Source organism: Octopus sinensis, linkage group LG9, assembly GCF_006345805.1.
Source record: "Octopus sinensis linkage group LG9, ASM634580v1, whole genome shotgun sequence".
NCBI classification, from domain to species: Eukaryota; Metazoa; Mollusca; class Cephalopoda; order Octopoda; family Octopodidae; genus Octopus; species Octopus sinensis.
Window position 1 is genome coordinate 88766070 of NC_043005.1, and position 27500 is coordinate 88793569.

Here is a 27500-nt window from a genome sequence, read left to right on the forward strand (position 1 = left end):
TTGGAATAATTTCCATACCTAATCATTATATTTTGTAGCAGGGGTTGTGAATGAGGGGGAAGATGCAAGATGACCACCAAAGATAGCCCTGCAAAAGTTTTCAGCCACTTCACATAAACCAATCAAGATACAGTGTTTTCAAACAGAAAAATGTCTGTAATGGAAATTTATTACATAATGTTCATTTCAAGAAGTTACAGTACGTTGTTAATACTTTGCATGGCTTTATTTACATTAATTACAATTGACAGATATTTGTCCTCATCTTGTTACCACAACATTTTGGCTGATATACTCTCCAAACTTCATCAGGTGTCTTGGGGAAATTTCGAACCTGGATTCTCATTCCTGAGGTATTTTTCGATATTGTTGTTGTTGTTGTTATTATTATTATTATTATTATTATTATTATTATTATTATTCAGGTCACTGCTTGGAATCGAACTTGGAATCTTGGGGTTAGTAGCCTGTGCTCTTAACCCCAAGATTCTGAGTTCAATTCCAGGCAATGACCTGAATAATAATAATAACATTGAAAAATACCTTAGGAATGAGTACCCAGGTTCAAAATTTCCCCCAAGACACCTGATGAAGGCTGGAGGGTATATCAGCCAAAATGTTGCGTTAACAACAAACAAGATGAGGAAAATATCTGACAAATGTAAATAATGTAAATAAAGTACAAATTTATTATTCTTAAACAAGAATACAGTAACTTTGAAGTCACTGTCAATAATGTTCTTGTTTAAGAATATATACATACATATACATATATATATATATATATATATATATATATATATATATATATATGTAATTTTTATGGTGTTGGATAACTTTACAGCTAAGCAACAACCATGACACAACCACTGCTACTACCACTATCACAAATTCCAACACAAACACTACGCTGAGATATCAAGGTCACAACCAATGTCCAGCAATGGTACGTGGGAAGGGTGGGAAGAGGGGTCATTGTTGTTATTTAACTTCAGATCAGTCTAGCGTGTTGTTGTTGTTGTTCTAAGACAACAGGATGTGACTTGAGGAAGATGTTAAGAAGTTGTGTCGGTTTAGACCAATTATGGGTGTTTCCTTGTTTTTTTTTTTGTTTTAGCTAAAATATTATTCTGATTGTCATTTTTAGCAGGATATGTGTTCTCAAGTGTTATGGCTTTTAACGAGCTTTTAGCAATCTTAACTATGGAACAAAATTGAAGATATACTGTATTTAATGGCATATAAGATGCACATTTTTTATCCAAAAAAATGTCTCAAAAAATTCACCCTGAGTCTGATATACACTTTAAATATTACCTGCTTTAATGCACTAAAATTTTGTTCCTGAATGATCCTGTTGGTGTCATATAAAAAGCACTGGTGATGGTGTCACATAAAAAGCTCCTATGCTGGTGCCGCATAAAAGACACCCAGTACACTCTGTAAAGTGGTTGGTATTAAGAAAAACATCCAGCTGTAGAAACCATATCAAAACAGACAATTGGAGCCTGGTGCAGCTCTCCAGCCTTGCCAGTTCCTGTCAAACCATCCAACTCATGCCAACATGGAAAAGAGATATTAAATGATGATGATTAGGGTCTACTGAAACTGGAGTGCATTTAATATGCCTGTATGTCTTTTATACCATCAAATACATCATCATCATCATCATCATCGTTTAACGTCCGCTTTCCATGCGGGCATGGGTTGGACAGTTTTGATTGAGGACTGGCAAACCAGGAGGCCACACCAGGCTCCAATTTGATCTGGCAAGGTTTTTACAGCTGGATGCACTTCCTAATGCCAACCACTCTGAGACTGTAGTGGGTGCTCTTTACGTGTCACTGGCACAGGAATACAGTAACTGAAATTGTTAACTTGATTTCAAACATAGACACGAGGAGAAAATACGATCACCTGTTAATGTTGACTTTGGCAGTGTTTGAACTCACAACCTAAAGGGGCATAAGGCAATACTTCAAGAGATTCTGTCCACCTCACTACCAGTTGTTTTCCTGACAGCAGGTTCTTGTCTCTTGATGTTTCTGTCTCTTCATTACAAGGACATACTCATACACGTACCCACCCATTTCTACCTGCATACAGGTGGGTCTTTTTCTGTCAGAGGTAACCTTCAAGTACACATACCTGTGTAAATATCTCTTCCTGAACACACAAACTATGCATTACATACTACTCACTCTCTCCCTCCCTCCCTACCGCTTTCTCTCTTTCATAGACTAACACACACACACACACACACACGCACATTATGTATGTACATATATTTTTATCTTTTACTTGTTTTAGGCATTGGAATGTGGCTATGCTGGGGCACCACCTCGAAGAATTTTTAGAATGAATCAACCCCAGTATTTATCATTTTTTAAGCCTGGTACTTACTCTATTGGTCTCTTTTGCTGAACCACTAAGTTACAGGGATGCAAACACATCAACATCAGTTGTCAAGCAGTGGTGGTGGTGGGGGGGGGACAAACAGACAGACACATCCCCCTCGATTGTGGAGGTTCTTCAGTCTTGTGAGTTGAACAGTGACCTCACATGGAAAAAGCACTCGGCACATTTTGTAAAATCGTTGGTTGTTAGGAAGGTCATCCAAACATGACCTTTCCAGAAGAAACCATACCAAAACTGAGGCATTGAAGCAAGACAGTCTCTGACTTGTTGGACCATCTAACCCATGCCGGAATGGAATGTAGAAGTAAAGTTATGAAGAAGATGATGATGATGATGATGACAAGGAAGGAAGGAGGGAAGGAGGAGGGGGAAGGGAGGGGGGGATCTCGATTTTGTCAAATCTTGTGTGAATTTCATTATGATCTTTTGGGCAATTTCTCACTATTTTTTCCCTCCTCTTCCCTAATTCTCAACAAACTAATTGTTTGTTTGAGTTCAGTTTTACCATTGATTACTAATTAACATGTGGGGAGTCACTTGGAATTTAAAATAAAATGAAATAAAAAAAAAAATCAATGTCTACCAATTTATGACCAGTGCTCAAGAAACAAGTTCAAATGATAAGATTTCAACAACAATAACTATGAAAGGACATCAAAGATATAATTGAAACACGGTGAAGTGTTTTAAACTTTAAACAGCCACAACGATGGAAGGAAATCAGAGAGATAATTGCAATCTTTAACACAATGAAATGACATAATGAAGATTTTTAAAAATCTATGCATCAAAATAGAAAAAAGACCATTTATAAAGTATGGAATGTCCCAGACTCTACTAATTATTATTAACATTATGATTGTTATTATAATTATTGAGTGAAAGAGCAGCTTATGCCATCAAAGTGACACTGAGATAAAATATACAAAGCCCAGTATACCCATCATGACTATCCTTCTGATAAGGGTACACCAGGCACATGCATCATACCATATGCATGCGACATGGTGATCAAATATCAAAATAAAGGGTAAGAAGGGTAAAGACCCCGCTTTGGTCATGAATGACCATGGTATTGCATCTAATAAGTTCCCCTCTAAGGCACAAGTCCAGGCAAGACTGCTTTTATGGAAAACCAGTGGTCGCCCATGCATATCAGCCTCCCCTTATCCGAAGGAAGAGGTAAAGGCTGTTACAGTTTGGCACCAGTGATGTCACAACTCATTTCTACAGCTGAGTGAACTGGAGCAACATGAAACAAAGTGTCTTGCCGAAGAACACAACATGCAGTCCGGTCCAGGAATTGAACTCACTACCTCGTGATTGTGAGCCCAATGCTCTAACCACTGAGCCATGCACGTTCACATATCAAGATGAACAGCACTATTATTATGGAAGGTGGTGAACAGGCAGAATCGTTACCATGCTGGGAAAATTGCTTAGCAGCTTTTCTTCTGGCTTTACATTCACAGATCAAATACTGCTGGGGTTGACTTTGCCTTTCATCCCTTCAGGGGTCAATAAAATAACAGTTGTGCAAGCAATGGGGTTGATGAAATTGACTTACCCTCTTCCCCATAACTGTTGGCCATGTGCCAAAATTTGAAATCATTATTATTATTATTATTATTATTATTATTGTTATTATTATTATTATTATTAAAGACAGAATTGCTGGCAGAATTGTTACCATGCCAGACAAAATGCTTAATTGAATTTCTTCCAGCTCTTTACACTTAGAGTTCAAATCCTATTGAGGTTTGACTTTGCTTTCATCCTTCTCGAGTCAAGTACGGTGGTGGGGGCATGCAATCAACTATTATCCCCACCCCTATCAAAACTATTGGCATCGTCTTTAAATTGCTCCTAAATTAGAAAAAAATATTATTATTTTCTTTTACTTGTTTCAATCATTGGAGTGCAGCCCACACTGGAGCACCACCTTGAAGGATTTCGTCCAGTTGTCCTCAACAGGAGTCCATATCAGATTTTGCAGTTAAAGTTTATGTGTAAAATTGTTTTTTATACTTCTATAATACACAAAATATTTAAAGAATTTTTTTAATATAATTCCTAATAATATTAAAAACTGTTAGATTCACTTCAACATTTACTTTTAATTTGCCAAAATATTTTCGTCACTTTGAGACCGTAACCTGATCAAATTAAATTTAAATGTTGAAGTGAATCTAACGGTTTTTGTGTGTTTTTAAATGGCTTATAAACACCTCACACACTGCAATTGCTTTCATTCCAGCATACGATCTCAGATCAGGTCACTTGCTATGCAAGTACATCTTTGTAATTCCTAATAATATAATGGGATATTTTAAACATCAAGCAGCGATGAGGGTCCAGTAGAGTAAAGTAGGGTTCAAAGGGGTCCATAGGCAAAAAAAGGGTTGAGTGCCACTGATTTAGTCAAACAGATGCCCCCCCCCCCAATTTTTAAAACCTGGTACTTATTTTATCAGCCTCGTTTGCCAAATCATTAATATATTTAATAAAGAGATGGTTATTATTAATTAAAGAACACTCATTACTACTATTTAATTTTGTTTCTGCTTTTTGTTATTTCTTAAAGGGACTTTTTTACCTTTAGCAAAATGATAAAAGAAGAAAAACCTTATTTTACCTTCAAGTTCTTCACTTTCAGCCATTGGGACAGATTTTGGTAGAACTCTTCTTGTAATGGTGTGTGTCTGGTTGTTTATTCAGTTTAATGTGAGAGCTAAGTCGTACTAATCAACATGGCAGCCAAGTAAAAAAAACTATGAGAGCAGAGGAGGTCTGAAACGAATAGAAATGATAATTATTTTAATATATGTGGTTATATATGTGTGCGACACCAAAATAGCACCCACCAAACACACACAAAGAGATGAATAATAATTTAGAATTCATAGTTAATAATAATCAACATACTGTATCATATTACAATGACGTTTGTATTATATTAGCACCAGGTGTGTCTGTTGTGACAGCAGGGGAATTAGCAAATTAGCAAGAGTATATTGATTCCGTCTCATCCTTCTACCGTTCCTTTCACTGCACCCCACCACCATCATCATCATTGTTTCAACATCCACTTTTCCATGCTTGTATGGGTCAGACGGAATTTGTTGAGGCAGATTTCCTTCCGATGGTTGCCTTTCTTGCCATTAACTCTCACCTCTTTCCAAGCAAGGTAATATTTCCCCCATGGCCAGACATGCTTGCACAGAAACAAGGGACACAACTTGTACAAATTGATGCCAAGTCAAGGAGACATAGACATTCACACATACATCCATGCATACACAATCACACACACAGACAAACACATATACATCACTGTATCATTGCTTTCCTGTGGAACCCCTAACCTGTGTGTCTCACATGCATAACAAAAAAACTCTTCACACACTCTACCACAACAAACCAAGCTACATCTCTGCATCTCTTCCTCACATTTCCATTTCATGCACTATGCTTACCTTCCACTCCCCAATCCTGTCCTCTTGGTGGTGTGCCATTGTATCATTGCTCTCTGCTAGCCCTTGACCTGTGTGTTCTACCCACATGTAACAAGAAAACTTTTCCCTCACTCTACCTCAACAAACCAATCTACATCTCTTCTCTTCCTCACATTTCCTCCTTCCTACACTATGCCTAGCTCTCACTCCCCAATCTTGTCCTCACGACCTTGTTCCTCTGTATCATTGCTATATCCAGTAGCCCACCCCCTGACTCCATACATACCAGGTTTTCCGCCACTTACTCACACTCTTTAATCACACTTCCTTCGCAATATCCTGCCACTTATATTATGGCATTCGAACTGCAAGGTTATGCCCTGGCACTTGCCACCATCTATATCTCTCTCTTCCTTTACTCAACCATCCCATTTATATTCTGATCCCTGTCCCTTGTGAGTGTGCCCAGCACTTTACCACCAACGCTACCCTGTTGTCTCCCACTCTCTCTCTCTCTCTCTCCTTCTCTTGCGCTTCCCTCTGGTTGGGTAACCATGTATTTCCTTTGCAGCAATGCACCTGTTTCTGTTTTTATTCCTGATCTCTCTCTCTCCAGCCAGGTAACCTCGTACCTCCTCTACAGCAAGACACCTGTTTCTCTCTCTCTCTCTCTCTCACTATAACCTTTCATCATCTGACACAAGATCACCTCCTCCAATGCCCCTTCCCCTTTTGAAAGTTTTTTTTTGTCTTGCAAGTACTTGGTAACCCTGTCAGTGTTGGTGCCACTTAAAAGTACCCAGTCCACACTATAAAGTGGTTGGCATTTGGAAAGGCATCCAGCTGTAAAAACCTTGCCAAAACTGACCTCGCCTGTTCTTGTGCCATGTAAAAACCACTAAGTCCACTCTTCTGAGTGGTTGGTGTTAGGAAGGGCATCCAGCTGTAAAAATCCTGCCAAAACAGTTACAGAAACCTGGTGCAGGCTTCTGCTTGGCTGGCTGTTGTGAAACAATCCCACCCATGCTAGCATGGAAGGTGGACATTAAACAATGATGATGATGATGGTGTGTGTGTATATACATATATATATATAATCGTTTAACGTCCGCTTGAATGTTTTTTTCACATGCCACCAGCATAAGTGCCAGTAAGGCGACGCAGGTAACGATCACGCTCGAATGGTGCTTTTTTCGTGCCCATATATATATATATATATATATATTAAGAACAAATATAGTGAGATGGAACCGTTTAAAACTGCAACAAACAACCTAATTAGGGATGATAGCAGGATAAAGTGCACCAAGTATAAAGTGTTTAGCGATAGGAAGGGTTTTGGAGACTGAAATCATTTCAAAGAATGTAGAACATTTAAATATGACACAGATTCTACATGTTGGATTGTAGATGAGCTATGACTGTAGATGAGGACAATGACTGCAAATAGGGAACAAGAATTGGTGGTCTACATGAGATGAGCCCCTCAAGTGCCAGTGACATTGATAGAATGGTTCCAGGGCATACTGTAAAACATCAACAACATCCTGCTGTTGTCTGTACCAAGTGATGATGTAAACCATGATAAGCAATGTGATGTTGTGACATTCACCCATACCATGCTAGCATAAAAAGAAAAACAAGAGGAGGAGAAGGAGGAAAAAACAAGGGAAGGAAGAGGAGTATGATGGTGGTGGTGGTGGTGGTGGTGGTAGTGGGTGGAGTATAAGGGCAGTGGTTTAGCAAAATTGTTTGAATAACAAAGTATGTTGCAGTATTTTGTTACATTTCTCTCTGTTCTGGGTTCCAACCCAGCCGAGATCACAGCTGCCTTTCATCTTCGTGGAGATGGTGGGGACGGGGAGTCAGCAAAATAAAAGTTCAATCAGAATACCAAATCAGTACGATCACCTTTTATCTCTCTCCCAAAACTTACAGTGTTGTGCACATGCTAGAAATCAGATGCAGCATGTGAGTGTGGGTGTGTGTATGGGGACACATGTGTGTATGTATCTATACACACACACACACACACATGCATACATACATAGCAGCCTTTCTAATTATTTATTTTTCTATTCTCTTTAGCTTGTCACTATCCATCTATCTGTCTGTTTGTCTGTCTATTCTATCTAACATGTCTAGCCAACTATCTACATATCTATTTGCCTGAGTATTCTGTGTCACTGTGTATCTATCTATCTATCTATCTATCTATCTATCTATCTATCTATCTATCTATCTATCTATCTATCTATCTATCTATCTATCTATCTATCTGTCTGTCTGTCTGTCTGTCTGTCTCTCTATCTATCTATCTATCTATCTATCTATCTATCTATCTATCTATCTATCTATCTATCTTATCTATCTATCTGTCTGTCTGTCTGTCTGTCTGTCTCTCTATCTATCTATCTGACGAAGAAGGTTAAACGAGAACGTCGACTCAGAGATATTGCTTGGGCTGAATTCAAAAATCTGGATTCGACTGCAGCTTTTGAGGTGTACAAAACTCAACGAGACCGAGCCGTGAAAATTGAAAAGAAAGAACGCTTCAGTTATGAATACAAAATCGCGGCAAATGCCAGTAGCAATCCAAAAACCTTCTTTGCCCATGTCCAGCGGAATTCCCGCTTGAACAACCAGATTGTAACATTGGTAGACTCAACAGGCGTATCGATTGAGGACCCTTATCAACAGAGTCAATTATTTGCCGAGGCTTTTTCAACTATTTTCAAACAAGATGATGGTCGTGAACCCCCTCCATTTGATAGATCGGTACCTCCAATGCTTCGATTGATCATCACGCGGGACCAAGTCAAACGTGTTCTTCAAGGCCTCGATGTCAACAAGGGTCACGGCCCTGACGGCATACACCCACGGGTTATCAAAGCGTTGGCTCCGGTCATCTGCGAGCCCTTAACACGACTATTCAATATGTCATTGGCGACGGGTGTTATACCTGCAGACTGGAGAACAGCGATAATCTGCCCAATTTTCAAGAAAGGGAACCGCGAAGACCCGCTTAACTACCGACCGGTTTCCCTTACATCAATAATCAGCAAGATGTTCGAAACCATCCTTAAGAAAAGTATGATGCTCCACCTCCTAAGCACAGCCTCGATCACTGATTCCCAACACGGCTTCGTGCCGAAGAGATCATGCTTGACCAACTTACTAGTAATGGAAGAATTGGTGACGTGCATCCTCGATGATAGTGATGCTGTTGACATCGTTTTATTGGACTTTGCCAAAGCTTTTGACTCGGTAAATCACTGCCTACTACTTGTCAAGCTTCAAGCATATAGTTTCCATCCGGATATTGTACGATGGGTTGGTGCCTTCCTCTCAGATCGCTCCTTCCAAGTTCAAGTTAATGGTTCGCGGTCCGACATCTCCAGTGCGAGCAGTGGCGTGCCTCAAGGTTCAGTGCTTGGGTCCTTGTTGTTCTTAGTCTTCATAAATGACTTGCCCGACGACCTCACGCAACACACCCTTCTATTTGCCGACGATGTCAAACTGGTCGCTCCTCGCGGTAGTATAGAGGATCTTCGTCGATGCCTCCACCAAATTTGGAAGTGGTCTAACGATTGGGACCTGTGTCTGAACGTGTCAAAGTGCTGTCATCTGCCTGTCGGCTCTACTCCTACAACTCAACTTGATTTCGAGCCGGGTCGTCTGCTGCTGGAGAGGACTGATCAGGTAAAGGACCTGGGTATCTTGGTGGATTCCTCCTTTTCGCCTTCGGCCCAGTGCGTCCATGCTGCCAACAAAGCGCGCGGAATTCTGTTTTTGATTCGACGGTCATTCGGAGTGCTCACAGCAGCCATATTCCTGCCACTCTATGTCACGCTGGTGAGACCCATATTGGAGTATGCGATTCAAGCCTCTCCTCCTTATCTCCTCAAAGACATACAGCACCTCGAAAGAGTCCAGAGGCTGGCTACCCGCCTGGTTCATGGTCTCAAAAATTTGTCCTACGAAGAAAGGCTGAGGACGCTCGACCTTTATTCTCTTGAAAAACGCCGCCGCCGTGGTGATCTCATTCTCGCCCACAACATCATAAGTGGGAAGTGTAACCTCTCGAAAGAGCTGTTCTTCACTCCTGCTCCGGAGCATCGGCTGCGGGGTCATTCCGAAAAGCTCTACCTGCGACGATTTCATCTCAATCGAAGGAGAGGAGCTTTCTCCGTCCGGGTTGCGGATCCGTGGAACAGGCTGCCAGATGAGATGGTGAAGATGCCGACGACCGCTTTGTTCAAAGCCTCCCTGGACCTCAAGTGGCCTGAACTCTTTACATGAACACCACCCTGTACTTAACTCCATGTCCCCCTACATGGCCTTGCTATTTGCTTTTGAGCCAAATTAACTAACTAACTAACTAACTAACTAACCTACCTACCTACCTACCTACCAATCCATCCATCTATCTATCTATCTATCTATTTATCTGTCTGTCTCTCTCTCTACCTACCTACCTACCTACCTACCTACCTATCTATCTATCTATCTATCTATCTATCTGTGTATCTATCTATCTATCTATCTATCTATCTATCTATCTATCTATCTATCTGTCTGTCTGTCTGTCTGTCTCTCTCTCTATCTACCTACCTACCTACCTACCTACCTATCTATCTATATATCTAACTTTCTCTTTGTCTCTAACATCCAATGGTTTCCCTCTAAAACCTATGCATTTTCCTATTCCCAGTGTTTTTATTAATCTTTTTTAATCTACAGTACTTACTACAAACTTGTTACATTAAATAAACAAGTGGGTACATCATACAACTTTCTCTCTCTCTCTCTCTCTCATTCCCTCTCTCTTTCTTTCAGGACACAGTCACATAATCGTGCCCTGAAAAGTGGGGCAATCAAGTGGGGTTTAATATAAAAAAACAATAAAACAGAATAAAATACAAACACGCAAAATATAAAGGCAGAGTATCTTTGAGAATAATCATGCCCACTCAAGCATAAAACGGTATTCATTTTGTTTTTTTTGTATAGAATTTAGACTAATACTTTTTCTTTTTTTGGCCTACATTTACTAATTTGTGCTGAACTGAAGTATTATTTTGAATAATATCCAGTAAATATAGGTTGCCTGAATTTACTAGATGAAAAAGTCACGCATTAACATTAACAGAGAAATGGAACATAAAGTGTTCATTCAACTTGCTAGAAATAGCAACCAAATCTCCATAAAATCACACCCTGCAGATTTAAAAAAATAAAATAACAGGACACAGACCATGCTGAAAGGGCTGGACACTCAGAGCTTAAAATGAACCACATGGAAATAAAATATATGTGGTCAGAAGACAGCACCAGGCTGAATAATGGTGGGAAGCGATGAAACTGAGGGGGTAAAGGAGGATGTCTACTTAGGACAGATAGTGAATATCTGCCAAAATATGGATTCTGAAATCTCAGACAGAATAAGAGCAGGAATGAAAGGCGACTTAACAAAAGGATGTACTCCAAACAAAGTTCGACGATGCCATATGTGCCAGACTGTTCAGAAGCACCAGGCAACCTGCACTCTTATGCACAAGTGAGACATGGGCTGAAGTGGACTGAACATTGATTGGTTGCAACAGAAATGGCCATGGAAAGTTCTGTGTTAAGGATATCTATGAGAATACATTCGAAATGAGATAATTTGATAATGGAGTGGAGTGAACAATGTGATTGCAGAGTACCAAAAACACAAGTTCCACTGGGCCGGACATATCGTAAGGTTCACAGCCAACAGGCAGAGCTTGGCAGTTGCAGAGTGATATGCAAGGAATTGGGAAAAGGCCACTTGGAAGACCTCCACAATGATGGGAAAAGGATTTAGTGAAAAAATTTGGGTCAAGATGGAAAAGAATGGTGCAATCAAGACAGAATTGGAAGTGCATTGTGACAGGTGGTGATGGCGTGGCTGATATTGTGATATTGTGAAATATAAGTTGGCCATATTTACAGAATGAAAAAGTCACATATCAACATTAACACATAAATGTGTGTTCACTCAGCTTGCCAGAAATAGCAACCAATTCTCCCTAAAATGATGATGATCATCATCATCGTTGAACATCCGCTTTCCATGCTAGCATGGGTTGGACGGTTCGACTGGGGTAGGGGAAGCCAGGAGGCTGCACCAGGCCCAGTCTGATCTGGCAATGTTTCTACAGCTGGATGCCCTTCCTAACGCCAACCACTCTGTAAGTTTAGTGGATGCTTTTTACGTGCCACCGGCACAGGTGCCAGGCGAAGCTGGCAACGGCCACGATCGGTTGGTGCTTTTTACGTGTCAATAATCAATAATAATATTCATTTTGGATTGTTGCAGTTGTTGTTGTTGTTGATAAAGAGGTCAAACAATTTGTCAATACATAGTCTGATTACACCCCCCACACACACAAACACAAACCTACAAACACACACATAGATATGTATACACACAAACACAAACACAAACCCATGCACAAACACACACACAAATACACACAATCACACCTACAAACATAAAAACACACACACACACACACACAATCACACATCTACAAACATACACATGAATATATATATACACGCAAACACAAACACCCACCCACGCACAAACACACACACAAATACACATAAAAACACATACACACACACACACACAGACACACACACACAGACACACACACAGACACACACACACACACACACACACACACACACACACACACACACACACAGAGTCATCCTAAATCCTGCTCTATCAAGAGAACAGAACTAAATTGTTCCGCAACCTTTGAATATATCAACTGAAGTTTTAGAATCTAAAAATAAAAAGGACAGTGCCATGTATAATGTCTGTGCAGCTGATGCCATTTGGAACAGTCACTGGCCAATTATCAGAACCGAGAAGGCAAGCAAAAAAAATAAAAAATAAAAACAGAAATAATTCTAATGTGTTTTTTCACCTCTTATATAAAGAATGGTTGAAACAATAGTTAAATTCATTATCATCATCATCATTAAATGTCCATTTTCCATGCTGGCATGGGTTGGATGGTTTGACAGGAGCTGGCAAGGCTGGAGAGCTGCACCAGGCTCCAATTATCTGTTTTGGCACAGTTTCTACGGCTGGATGCCCTTCCTAATGCCAACCACTTTACAGAGTGCATTGGATGCTTTTGACATGGCAGCAACACAAGAGCTTTTAATGTGGCACCATCACAAGTGCTTTCTACATGGCACCAGCATCATGGCACAGTGATTTTAGGACATCAATTCTGTTGTGGTGGGCATGTCTGGAGTACAGCAATGTATTATATATCTCAGCAGAGAGAAAAAGACAGGGAATTGGTTTTGTAGAATTTTTTTCTGCTTTGGTAGATGGCTACCACAGAAATATATGTAGGGTTTTGTTGTTGCTGTTTGTTTGTTTGTTTGTTGAGCGTCTCAGGACTGTTTGCAGTGGGAGAAGTCTGAAACATGGTCCTTTGCTATTCGTAAGACCCGCAGAAGAGAAAGGAGGTCAACCCGAGAGCATCGACGGATGGATGAATGTGCATCCAGGCTCAGCGGTTGCGTAGGAAGTCGGGAACAAGAAACAGGAAGAAAGAGTGAGAGAAAGTTGGAGCGAAAGAGTACAACAGGGGTCGCCACCACCCCCTGCCGGAGCCTCGTGGAGCTTTAGCTGTTTTTGCTCAATAAACACACACAACGCCCGGTCTGGGAATCAAAACCGTGATCCTCTGACTGTGAGTACGCTGCCCTAACCACTGGGCAATTGCGCCTCCATTGTTGTTGCTGTACTTGAGGAGACCCAGCCAACACAACAGAATTGAGATCCTAAGACCGATGTGCCACATGAAAAGAATTGGTGTGGGTGCTGGTGCCATGTGAAAAGCACCCTGTACACTCTGTAAAGTGGTCAGGGTTAGGAAGGGCATTGAGCCATAGAAACACACAATGGGACCTGATTCAGACCCTAGCGTTGCCAGTTCCTGTCAAGCCATCCAACCCATGATGTTAGCTGTCAATGATGATAATGAAGATGTGTGTGTGTGTGTAAGTGTGTGTGTGTGTGTGTAATATGCTTATAATATGTTATGCAGGAGCAGCTGTGTTGTAAAAAGCTTGCTTCCCAACCACATGGTTCCAGGTTCAGTCCCACTGCATGGCACCTTGGGCAAGTGTCTTCTACTATAGCCTTGGGCCAACCAAGGCCTTCTGAGTAGATTTGGTAGATGGAAACTGAAAGAAACCCGTTGTGTATGTATGCATGCATGCATGTATGAATGCATAGCTACAGACCTATCTACACACATACTTAAGTACATAGATATATACTTATGTATGCATGCAGGTACGTGTGGGTGTGTGTATATAAGTATGTCTACTGACTCTCTCTTTCTCTTTTTCTCTCTCTCTCTCTCTCCCTCTCACTCTCCATGGCAATCTACAGCCGTATCTTATCAGCCAATCCATTTGTCTGTCTGTCTGTCTGTCTGTCATTATGCTTGGCTGGTTATTAATGGAAGCAGAAAATACAAAAATAAAATGTAATAATATGGTTGGAACATGGCCACAGATTGACAGAACTGTCGGGAGTCGGTGTGTGTGTGTGGGGGAAGATATTCTAATCGAGGCCATCCTTGTATGAATTTAATAATGACTTATCAGGCATTAGGCTTTGGCCATGCTGGAGCAATGACTTGAAGAACTTTTAGTCGAATATAACCCCCCCCACACACACACACACCAGTATTTATTTCTTTTTTTATGCCTGGTACTTTTTCTATCAGTCTCTTTTGCCAGACTGCTAAGTCACATAGACATCAACAAATCAACATTAGGTGTCAAGTGGTGGTGGTGGGCAAACATAGACACACACACACACACTCACACACATATGTGATTAGCTTCTTTCAGTTTCCGTCTACCGAATCCACTCACAAAGCATTTGTCCTCCTGAGGCTATGGTAGAAGACACTTGCCTTAGGTGACATATAGTAGGACTGAACCTGGAATCATGTGGTTGAGAAGCAAACTTATTACACAGCCTATGATTTTATAGATGTTTAGTTCTAAATCCACCGTCTCAGCAAAGACTCTCTGACCATGGCCACCACATCTTTTTTATTTCAGATATGATGTATCTATGATTACATCATCTAATATGTCCTCTCTTTTCTTAAATGGTTGGCAGCAGGAAAAGTTTAAGAGAAATTTGGCTGCTATTTCTAGCAGGTGAAGTACCCACATTGAAGCTGCGTGGTTTGTGGTGGTGTTATTTAACCACTGGTCATGCCTTAACAATCTAACTTATGATCAAAGATGCATCTACCATGACCATCATGCCTTTTATCTTCACCTAGCATATCAAAGACTACAGTATCAAATGTGTCTTTTATTATTTCAAGATGGTGTCAGGTGGCAGCCTGGTAAAACTGTGAGCATGCCAGGCAAAATGCTGAGCAGTCTTTCATCCATTTTTATGTTCTAAGATCAAATTCCACTGAGGTCAACATTGTCTTTCATCCTTTTGGGGGTCAATAAAATGAATACCAGTTGAGCACTGGGGCTGATGTAATCAACATAGCCCCTCCCCTAAAAAAAAAACTGCTGGCCTTGTGCCACAATTTGAAACCATTATTTCAAGATGGTGAGATTAGTATTCCTGGCAGAACAATCAACTATTTCGGAGCTGCCTCAATGGCTGGTAATTATTTTATTGACCCTGGCTGTGTTTCAATGTAATTAATTTTTTCAATTCAGACATATGGCCAGATATTTTTTCTGAAGAATTTCGCCAACATATTGACTGATCAGCCCTCCAATTATAGCTGAAAGTGATGATGGTCAGATGAGAGCTTGGTTAAAAATTATTCAGTTACATCTGATCAATTTGCTTTGACCTGGATGAAATCTAAAATGGTGTTTGTTTACCTGAAATGGCCAGATAAATCAATTCATGAGCCAGTCTATCTGTGCCATCTTTATTGTTTATTTGGTCAGAGCACTTCATTCTACATACCCCATTTCATATTGTACCAAGAAGACATACCCAATAATTTCACTGGGTGTTTTTGTTTTTATGGCTCCACATAAAAAGCACCCACTCCACTCTGTAAAGTGGTTGGCATTAAGAAGGGCATCCAGCTGTAGAAATCATGCCAGAATAGACAATTGGAGCCTGGTTCAACCCTCCAGCTTGCCAGCTCCTGTCAAACCAGCCAACCATAGCAGCATGGAAGATAGACATTAAATGATGATGATGATGATGATGATGATGATGATGATGATGATGATAAGATGGCAACAACCAAAGTCTCGAGAAGATTTGGTGGATGGAAAACTAAAAGAAGCCCGTTACATATATGTGTGTGTCCTTGTCTTCACATCATGGGATATTTCTATATGAGTGTCACCCTCATACCACCAGAGCCCCTTGTTTGTAGTTTTGCATGAAAACATGCCCAGCTGGAAGCAGGTGAGGGTTAGTGACAGGTTGGACAGCTGGCCATAGAAAATCTGCCTCAGTAAATTTTGTCTGACCCATACAAGTATGGAAAAGTGGATGTTAAAACAACAATGATGACAGCCAGAAGACGGCGGTCACTTCCCATGATTTTTGTAAGACATCCATGCACAAATAATTGCATTTGTTGTTTCATTTCAACAACGGCCGAAAGCAAAAGAAGCATGAATAGGGTGAGGGGGGAGAGAGAGAGAGAGAGAGACAGAGACAGAGAGAGACAGAGACAAACAGACAGATAGTAGCAGACCTGAAACAGAAGAATCGTGAGATAAGACACAGTTGAGGTTTAGGTACATATCTTTTATCTTTTATCTTTTCGCACGTTTCAGTCATTAGATTGTGGCCATGCTGGAGCACCACCTTGAGGAATTCTAGCTGAATGAATTAACTCTTCTTTTTAAGCCTGGTTCTTATTTTATTGGTCTCTTTGCTGAAACATGCTAGGTTACAGGGGCATAAACACAGACACATAGACATATATATATATCACCATCATCAACATCATCATCATCAACATTTAACATCCGCTTTCTGTGCTGGCATGGGTTTGATGGTTTGACTGAGAACTGGCAAGCCAGGTACCTGCACCAGGCTCCACTCTGATCTGGCAAGATTTCTACAGCTGGATGCCCTTCCTAACGCCAACCACTCCAAGAGTGTAGTGGGTGCCTTTATACGTGCCACCAGCACAGGAGCCAGTCAGGTGGCATTGGCATTGGTCATGCTCAAATGATGCTTTTTAAGTGCCAGTCAGGTGGCACTGGCACACACACGCACACACACTCATATGATGGGCTTCTTTTAGTTCCTATCTATCAAATCCACTTACAAGGCTTTGGTTGGCCCAGAGTTACAGAAGACACTTGCTCAGTGGAGTTGAACCTGGAACCATGTGTTTGGGAAGTGAGCTTCTTACCATACAGCCACACCTCAGCCTACATATGCTGGCAGCTAGGTCAGAGAAGTAGAGATTCTTGTAGAAGAAGCAAAGAGAGAAAAAAGTTTCTGTTTAAGAGATAGCAGTTGTAGTGCACGGGTGAGAGAAGCTTTACCAATCAATCCCAGTTGACATTGGTCAACTAGAGTCTATTCAGGTTGAGACTCAACTTCCATTCAACTTTATTCTATAAAACTGAGCTCACCATCCTCCACCACCACCACCACCATCACCCACTATTAAAAGCCCCTTAAGATTTAGAAAATATTTACACTGAACAGTTGGATAAGATCTAAAGTTTGCTGCGGTTGGCCATGTTGCAAGAACTGACAAAGTCTGAAAGATTACAACCAAAGGAAGCAGAAGCGTTAACAAAACGCATCCATCCATAAAATTACATGTTTCAATGATTTATGGGAATTCTAAAGCTTGTTAACCGTTTCTATTGTGAAATAACGAATGTTGGAATGCCGCAGAAATAATTAAAGAACCAAACAAACCGAATAGAAGAGTGAGCAGACACACATCCGCAGCTGCTGTCAATGCAGGTGGACAGAAATATAAAATGCAGGATGTACTTCACAGCATACACGATGGCTTTAACATAATTATAATAGACGTACAGCATCAATGGAGGAACTACATATAGAACAGCTTATATAAATAGCAGCAGCAGCAGCAGCAGTAAATTGGGTGAGAACTCTCACAGATTATTTCTAGCTGAAAGCTCAAAGAGACGTTGGGAAGTAGACATCCAACCACTTGTAATTTTTATTCACCATTAATCATAAATGATGGTTGCAAAATTAAAACACGGGATTACTGGTTTTGAGTTGTTTAAGACTGATGCTTGGTTAATTTTACTCTTGAGATGAGTCAAAAGTTTTGCAATATTTGCATACGTGCTAGTTTGCAGTAAGTACATCACGTGACCGAAGCTGTTCAAGCTGTGGAAGGCACTTGCTGTGGTTGGTAGCATTGTGGTTGTCGGTCTGCTGACGTGTTATCTCTTGCTTCAGTCTGCACGTGATTTGAAAGCCACACAATGTAGTCTAATTCAAGAACTTATGCTTTACGAGTTCAAACTGGGCCATAACACCATGGAAGCACCGAAAACCATTTGCAGTGTGAAAGGTGAAGGTACAGTTGATCACAGTTTAGTAACCAGATGGGTCAAGAAATATCGTTCAGGTTATAAGAACCTCAATGATCAGGCAAGGTTAGGGAGGCCTAAAACTGTGGGTTTCAAGGCCTCTGGTTCACAGAAACCAGGCTGTTCTCCAACAAGACCTCATACCACTCAAACAACCTGGAATAAATTCCAAGAATTTGAGGGAATTGAACGGATGCCACACCCAGCATAGAGTCTGGACCTAGCTTCCTCGGATTACTACTTGTTCCGATTCTTGGTTCACTTCCTGTGCTCATGACGCTTCATCAACCAAGAGGAGGTGGAAGCTTCAGTGAAAGAATTCTTCACCTCAAAGGACAAGAACTGGTATCATCGTGGGATCAAAGAACTTGTTAAAAAAAGGAGGCTTCAGACAGTGCAGCTCGATGCTCTTTGAATGCTTGACTGCTTTTTTGGTGACTTGAAGAATAAAGCAAATAAGTTACCAAAATATTGCAAAACTTTTGACTCTATGCAATAGCATAAAGAAATATCTAAATGTGTGGGGAGGAGAGAGGGGGGAGAGGAGAGAGAGAAGAGAAGAGAGAAGAGAGGAGAGAGAAGAGAGAAAGAAGAGAAGAGAGAGAGAAGAGAGAAAAGAGAGGAAAGAGAAGAGAAGAGAGAAGAGAGAGGAGAGAAGAGAGAAGAGGAGAGAGAAGAGAAGGGAGGAGAGAGAAGAGAGATGAGAGAGAGGAGGAAGAGGTGAGAGAGTGTGTTTATAAGTAAGTGTAAAGGGGCAGGGCAGTGCTCTGAGCCTCCTCCTAAAGTGAAAGATGATAAAGGCTAAATAAGGAGAGTAACATCATGGTGTTTAGTTTGAATTCAATGTTTATGTTAAAAGGAACCCAAAAGCTATGATATAAGTTTCCCAAGAGCAGAAGAACTGAGGAAAAAGCATTTTTTTTTCAACAGGAATTTAGGAGGTAAAGTACCAGAAAGGTGCAGAGATAAAGTCATCAACAGAATAAAATGAAGATAAAAGCTAATTCAATCGAGAAGACACAACTAACAAATGGCAGAGAGAGGATCCAACAGAAAAGGTTCTGAGTGATATTCATCAGTAACCATAAGGGACCAGTGATATCTCCATAATGTTGAACAGATAAATAGTTTTGGGGACAAACTCATGTTAATACCTCTCTGATGCACAGACCCCCAGCTTAGCACATTATTATGTTTTAATACAGAATTATTAACTTGGATTACATTACTTGAGTGCCAATCAATAATGGAGACAATACAATGCAATATATACTCAAAAAATGCAGGCTGATTAAAGCAGAACTTATAAATCCACGTGCAAAAAGTAACATGCCACTTACGAAACAAACCAGAATGCAAATCAGAAGGCAGTCAAAAGTTGACTTTAAAAAGGACACGAGGTGGACGCACGAAATAAAGCAGAGTCACTAAACTTAGTTCAATACTTAGTCAGGACACAGAATGAAATTGGAGTAATATAACATGAACATCCAAAGACATTGTTAGTAAGAATTTAGCCAAGACCAACTAATCATTAAGCTGCACATAAACCTGACAAACATATCTAATGCCGTTAAGATCTTCATAAATCTTACAAGACTAAAACCAATAAAAACCTTATCTCACTGCAGCTTTATAACTTGACATGACCCTAATTAAATGTGACAACATCCAATAATGAGGACCCTCATATATAACTCTGTTGTCATGAGGCTACATTGCAGATATTGTAAAGTGAAAGTTTCAATTTCTGAATGTAAATTCCGTCTACAAAGTGGTATCAAAAGGTTCCTGGACTAGTTATGTTTAATAAAAGAATAACTTATTTACCAAAGTTTTGACATAATCTCCTTTGAAATAGTCACCTTGCACAGCAATACACTGGTCCCAGCATTCCTGCCATTTTTGGAATCCAGCCTGGAAGTCATTTACCCTAAGTTGAGTCGAGGACCTTCTGCGATTTGCTCTGGATTTTGACAATGGTGTTAAAGCAGCAACCTTTGCACTGCATTTTCATCATGGGGAAAAGATGGAAGTCCACAGGTGCTTAATGTAATGAATAGGGCATGTGTGGAAGTGATACCATGCTGCTTTTGGTAGGAAACTCACGAGTAAGGCAAGCTCGGTGACAGGATGCATCACTGTCATGAAGAATACAATTCTATGGGCTCCACAGATCTGGTTGCTTTCGATGAATGTCTTCCCTCAAATACTTCACAATAGTAAAACTCTCAACTGATGGTCTGGCCCTGGGGGATAAATTCTTGATGCACAATACCAAATTTCCGAAGAGTGATACTTGTGGCAGGTCTTCCACTCATCGTCTTCCAGGGATGTTCTTCAGCTTTTGAAGTGCCCTTGCTGCTCAAAACATCGCATATGACCCATTACTTCATCACCGTAAGCTTGCCGAAGCATGCTCAATGTCTCTGTAGCAGACTTAATGCAAAATTTCACTTTGGCTCTTTGTTTCAATTTCCTGTTCATGACAAAATCACAGACTACAGCAGACACATGTGATTACAAAAACACAAAGAATCACAACTTGCAAAGTAAACACAGTGATGTTACTCATGAAGGTCACTGCTAGCTCTGCACAATCATGTCTGGGAACTTTTTGATACCAGCTCGTATTAATCCTTTTGTCACCCTATTTCTGGTGAAATATGCTGCCTTTGTTTCAATTAATTTTGTAAAAATAGAAAATTTAGTAAAAAATAACTTTGTCCTTATTTAAAGTGGTGTTTGAAGCATAAATTATCAGGTTCTCTGAAGCTAGCAATGGCAGTCAAATCTCCCTCATATCATATCCTTTAAAGATAAACTGACATGCTTAAAAAAACAGCTGCATGGTTAAAAAGGTTGTCACTAATTCAGTTAAACTGTTAAGATTTTTGAAAAGGGCTGGTCCCTAGCTACATTTTGGCATAAAAAAAATGAGATTTGGTCCAGTAGAAAAGGGTTTACATCAAAATTTGTAGCAATATTATTGGAGAGTAAGTAACAGCACCAATCAAGTTTAGATCGGAATAACTTTTTTATTTTAAAAGCAAAATATATTTATCTTAGCTTCAATAATAGAAGAAAGCATGAAGAATTTCATAGTTTTGGTTCCATGTAACAAAAATTTGTATCAAAAAAGTTGTGAGGTAAAATATCATGAAAAAATATAAGTAAGGCAAAAAATTGGATTTAAGTATGATTAACTTTTTAAAAAAACAAACAAACTATATTTTAATTAAGCTTAAATGTTAGAGCTCAATTCGAGGAATTTCATGGTATCAATCTCATGCAATGATGTTTTAAAAGAATAAGGTTATGAGTGTTTGTTTCTCAAATTTGAGGGTGACAATATAGTTCTATACTTTTTTATGGATATAGTTCTATAAGGGGACTTTTAATATCTGTCACCAGTGTCATTGAGGTAAGGAGAACATTATCAACAACACCACTAATTGACACATTTGAGACATTATTAATTAGCATAATAGCATAGCCTGGAAAAAACATGGATTACATGGAAAAATACAAGCAAGAGAAATAATATTCTTAAGATTATAAACCTGGAAAATTACAGGGCAAATTATTACACTTGGAAAAGTTCAGGACAGGTTATTACATCTGGTAGAGTACAAAACAAGAACATTTTTTACTTAAAATATTGCAGCTAAGGACAAAATTTGAATATTAAAAATTATTTGATTTTAATTTACAAAGTAACTTCATAATTAAAAAAGGTACCATCATTTTGTTAAAATATTGACACACTAGAATACTTAAAATATGAGAAACAGAAGTACCAATATAGCTAAAGTGTTATGCAAAGTAGACTAGTATATATGGTAGGCATATATTCATTATATAAAAGATAGGGATTGGGTCAGGACTAAAATTGTGAAGACTTGGCAATGACTTAGGGAATAACTCGAGCAAATTTCACTTGCATTTGTTGCTATAGGTAGAATTTATTGCAACATATAACTAATTTTTGTATCATTCTATTTATTGTACTAATTATGTACTACTATTATTTTTTATAACCTATTTTCAAATTTCTGATTATTAATTAGAAGTAACAAGTAATAACAAATAGAAGTGATAACTTGTAATAAAATTTTTAGTTTTAATAAAAGCTAATATTTTCTAAATCTAAATATTTTATTTGAAATTTTATCCTTAGCCGCAATATTTCGAGTAAAACTTTTCTTGTTCTGTACTTTACCAGATGTAAATAAGTTGTCCTGAACTTTACCAAGTGTAAAAACTTGTCCTGTAATTTTCCAAGTTTATAATCTTAAGAATTTTTCTTGCTCGCATTTTTCCATGTAATATATATATAAGAAAAAAGTTAAAAATAATGGCCATTACATATTATTCCTTTATTGGAGCAAACTTGGCTTACAGTCGTTTCCAGTAGTTATTATATGTACATTACTGATAGGTTTATTCAATTGGTCTATTGAGCGATTGAGGTAAATTGAACCACCTAAGAAAATTAATCCTACTTTCGTCAGAGACATTTCTGGTTATAACATTAATCTTCATATAGTTAGCCTGATGTGCCAACAGAGAGCTTACGAAGTATTTCACCCAGATTGATAATTCCTCACTATTTGTTCTGTGTGAACATTTAAACAATGATATATATATATAATTCCAAGAAAGTTAGAGGTTGTGAATCCAACCAACTAAGGGATAATATCTATCCAATATACTGCTGGTAGAATACCCAATTATTAATACACAAGTGTTTTTCATTGCATTGCAATTACATTACTGAGTGTACTAAATGGGTGAAGGTAAAGGGATATTTTACCATTAATTTATAGAGCAATAAGAAAATGGAGGGGATCAATAGGTGGTTCATCAACTTTTAGACATTATGTCAATTTATTTATTTATTTACTAAAATGACAATTACAAGAATATACATACATGTATATTCCTGTATGTTATATTTTAATAATTACTGGTATCTTTATATATTAATATATTTTATATGTAAAGCATAATATGTTATACATGTATGTATTTTCTTGTAATTGTCAGTTTAGTAAATAAATAAATGAATTGATATAATATAATGTCTAAAAGTTGATGAACCACCTATTGATACCTTCCATTTTCTTATTGCTATATATATATATATATATATATATATATATATATATATATATATATATATATATATATATATATATATATATATGTATCTATATATGTGTATATATACATATATACATATAAGGAGAGTTTACGAAAAAAAAACAAAAGACGAAGAGAAGTGGTGTACAAAACAAACAGATGTATTAGTATAACGCTCAGGAATAGAAAAAATCTTTTACGTTTCGAGCCTACACTCTTCTACAGAAAGGGACACAGTAAAAAACAAGGAGAGAAACGAGAGAAAAAATGTGTGTAGTGGCTAACGATCTATCATGGCGACTGCCGGACAGAAGGGTCACACAGGAGAGTGAAGAAGTAGGGGAGATAACAAAGTAAAGATGACCCATAACACGAAGGTGCGTGTGTGTGTATAAGAGAGTATGTAAGTGCGTATGAAAGAGGGTTGGTGTTCTGGACGTGTGCATGTATGTATGTGTAGGTGTGAAAATGTGGGGATGGGAATTGGTCAGTGCTGGTGTGTGGGTGGTGTGTTGTGATGTGATGTGTAATGTTGTATGGTGTAGTGTGGTGTGGTGTGATGTTGTTGTGTATATACACTAGCAGTATCGCCTGGCGTTGCTCGGGCTTGTAAGGGAAATAACTATATAAGCATTTTTAGAGAGTTATAGCCAAAAAATAGCCAAAAAATGCATTAAAAATGGAAAAAAAATGATGGTAAATTTTTTTTTAAATCGTTGACTCATCGTAGACATTTTTAGAGAGTTACTTCCCTTATATAATAGCAAAAAAATGCATTAAAATAGAAAAAAATGATGGTAAATTTTTTTTTAAATCGTAGACTCATCGTAGATGCGTGCTAATACCCAGAAGGGCTCGATATGAATCACGACTATAAGATACCCAGTTTTGGTTAAACTGCACCGCAAAATGTGGGAGTAGTTAGGAATCTAAATCGTAGGAGACAGACACACAACTTGACTTTTATATATAAAGATATACACATTGTTTAAGGCTGACTGAATGAGAAAAGGCTGCCCAATACATGTTGTGGAGAATATGTTGTTTTTTTTATTAAAACTGAAGCCAAGAGTTTGTGTTGAGATTCTCAGCTTCAGCTGAAGATCAGTGGTGTTAAACTCACAAGACAAATTTTGAGCTTCACTTTTAATAAAACAAGACTACGTGTGTGCATATGTGTGTGCGTGTGTGTGCATATGTGCATGCGTGCATGTGCATGTGTGTGCATGCATGCATGCAAATACCAAGCATGTCTTGTATTCTTCTTGAGCAAAACACTTATTTCACATTTCTCCAGTCCACTCACCCGTAAATGGGCCACCCTGCCATGGACCAACCTTCCAGCCAGGAGGAATGGAATGTTGGTCTGCTTGTCTAGCCAGTGGGGTGGCATCATTCAAAATCTGAAATGATGCAAAGTGCATTGTGACCAGTGATGTATAACAACATCAAATAATCTTGTCGATGATGTGATAGGAAGGGCATCCAACTACAAAAAAACCTGCCAAAACAGACAGTGAAGCCTGGTGCTGTCTTCTGCCAAGACAGCACCTGTCAAACTGTCCAACCCATGCCTGCATGGAAAATAGACATGAAATGATGATGATGATGACAAGGTACATGAATGTACGAGTAGGTGTATGCTTGAGTGCTTGTCTCACTTTGTCTTAACAAGTCCAGCCATGGGAAATAACATCTTGCACGGAAAGAGGTGAAGTTGGTAACAGGAAATGCATCGAACCAAACAAATTTGATTCTAACCCATACAAGCATAGAAAAATGGGTGTTAAAATAAAGAAGGTCATGCTGATACACTGCAGCAAACTTGCTGCATGGTAAAGAGGTTTGCTCTGCTAGCACATGGTTTTAGGGTCACTCTTACTACATGGCACCTTGGGCAAGGAGCATGGCTGTATGGTAAGAAGCTTGCTTCCCAACCACATGGGCCTGGGTTCAGTCCCACTGTGTGGCACCTTGGGCACGGAGCATGGCTGTGTGGTAAGAAGCTTGCTTCCTAACCACATGGTTCTGGGTTCAGTCCCACTGTATGACACCTTGGGCAAATGTTTTCTAATATAGCTACAGGCCAACCAAAGGCTTGTGAGTGGCTTTTATACATTGTATATATCATCATCATCGTTTAACATCCGCTTTCCATGCTAGCATGGGTTGGATGATTTGACTGAGGGCTGGCGAACCAGATGGCTGCACCAGGCTCCAATCTTGATTTGGCAGAGTTTCTACAGCTGGATGCCCTTCCTAACACCAACCACTCCAAGGGTGTCGTGGGTGCTTTTACGTGCCAGTCAGGCAGTACTAGCAACGACCTCGCTCGAATCTTTTACACATGCCACTGGCACAGGTGCCAGTAAGGCGATGCTGGTAACTATATATGTTGGAAATTCTGTCTGTGGGTGTGTTTGTAGAGTTGTTAGCTAACTCCTCTTACGTCATTTTATCGATTTTGATGATACTTGATACATGAGTAGAACTCATGTCTGGAAACCTCATGGCATACTCAGATTGTTGGAAAAAATATCGATAATAGGGCCCCTGGAAGGGATCCTTATATATATCTAATATATTTTATTTTAAAACCAAGGGAAATAATCCATTCGCCCCTGGAAGGGATCCCTATATATATATATAGCCAAGGGAAATAACCCATACATTTTCCTAAATTATTTGGTAAAAAGGATTTCTTGTTATTCGAACTGCTAGAGTTATTTTCTAAATTTATCTAGTAAAACCCTTAAGCAAGTAAATAGTATTTTCCTGAACAATAGATCCACTTATTTCGGTTAGTGACTTATTCATGAAGATACCAACACTAGCGCCCCTGGGGGGAATATTCTCTGGGAACACACAAAAGCCCTTTTCAGAGATATTTACTTTGAATTGTTATTATCTTGTATCTGATTAGTCATTTATTACATAACATGCTTCATGATTTTAGTATACATACCTTATTGGTATTTCCTCTTATGTTCTATATACTCTGGGAACGCATTAAAGCCCTTTTCAGGGCTACTTTATTTGAATTCTTACTATTGGGTGACTAATTTCATGTTATTATATAACTGACTTCACAATTTGGGTATTCATAACTTATTGGGAATTCCTAAAAGCAAGATCCTGTGTAAGACAGTTCAGTATTCTCTGTAAATGCACAAAAACTGTTTTAAGGGTACATACTTTTACATTGTTGTTATTGGATTAGCAAAACAATTATGAGAACAGAATGAAGGGATAAGCCCTGCTTTCCTAGGAATTACCGGGTACATCAGCTAGTATATATATATGTGTGTGTGTGTGTGTGTGTGTATAGAATGGATTTTTCTTACTATAACATGGCTGTTCTATAAAGAGCTATGTTCCTACATTTTAACCCCAGGAAAACATCTTTTCCAGCTGCTGGACAACCTGTGTCCAATATATTGTAAGGGAGCAAATTATTCCCCTCTAGCTTGGCAAGACCAGTAGACTATGATTTTTGGGTCTTTACCCTTCAGCGATACTGGATACTTGCCTGCTAGAGAAAGCAGTCAATTGTTCCTACTCGCAATATATAAACAGAGAAGTGGCAGAAAGCTGCTGATCTCATGAAGAGCAAATGTAATAACATAGTTCTTTATAGAAAAGCCATGTTATAGTGGCAAAAAAAACAGAACGTTACCGTCTAATATTGTTACTACTTATATCTCATTTAGGGATTCTAGAAATAGCTATTATTGATAGTAACTCCAAAGTTTAAGTTTTGGCCAGTTAAGCCATTGTCAGACTAAACATAAAAACAAACATTAACACATGTATATAAATGTGTGTGTGTGTTTCTCATTGCTTAGTACCTGTGTTGGTTTG

General features: G+C 39.0%; 1 protein-coding gene and 1 long non-coding RNA gene across 2 annotated transcripts in view; one reads left to right on the forward strand and one right to left on the reverse strand.

Annotated features, from left to right (window-relative positions):
- The window catches only part of LOC118764674 (organic cation transporter protein-like), a 429478-nt gene that overhangs the window by 27630 nt on the left and 374348 nt on the right, over positions 1–27500 (forward strand). The gene's annotated exons all lie outside the window — the stretch shown is intronic.
- The window catches only part of LOC118764898, a 26406-nt gene continuing 3962 nt past the window's right edge, over positions 5057–27500 (reverse strand). The window contains exon 3 of the long non-coding RNA XR_005000734.1: positions 5057–5208. This is a non-coding gene — a long non-coding RNA (uncharacterized LOC118764898). The remainder of the gene's footprint in view (positions 5209–27500) is intronic.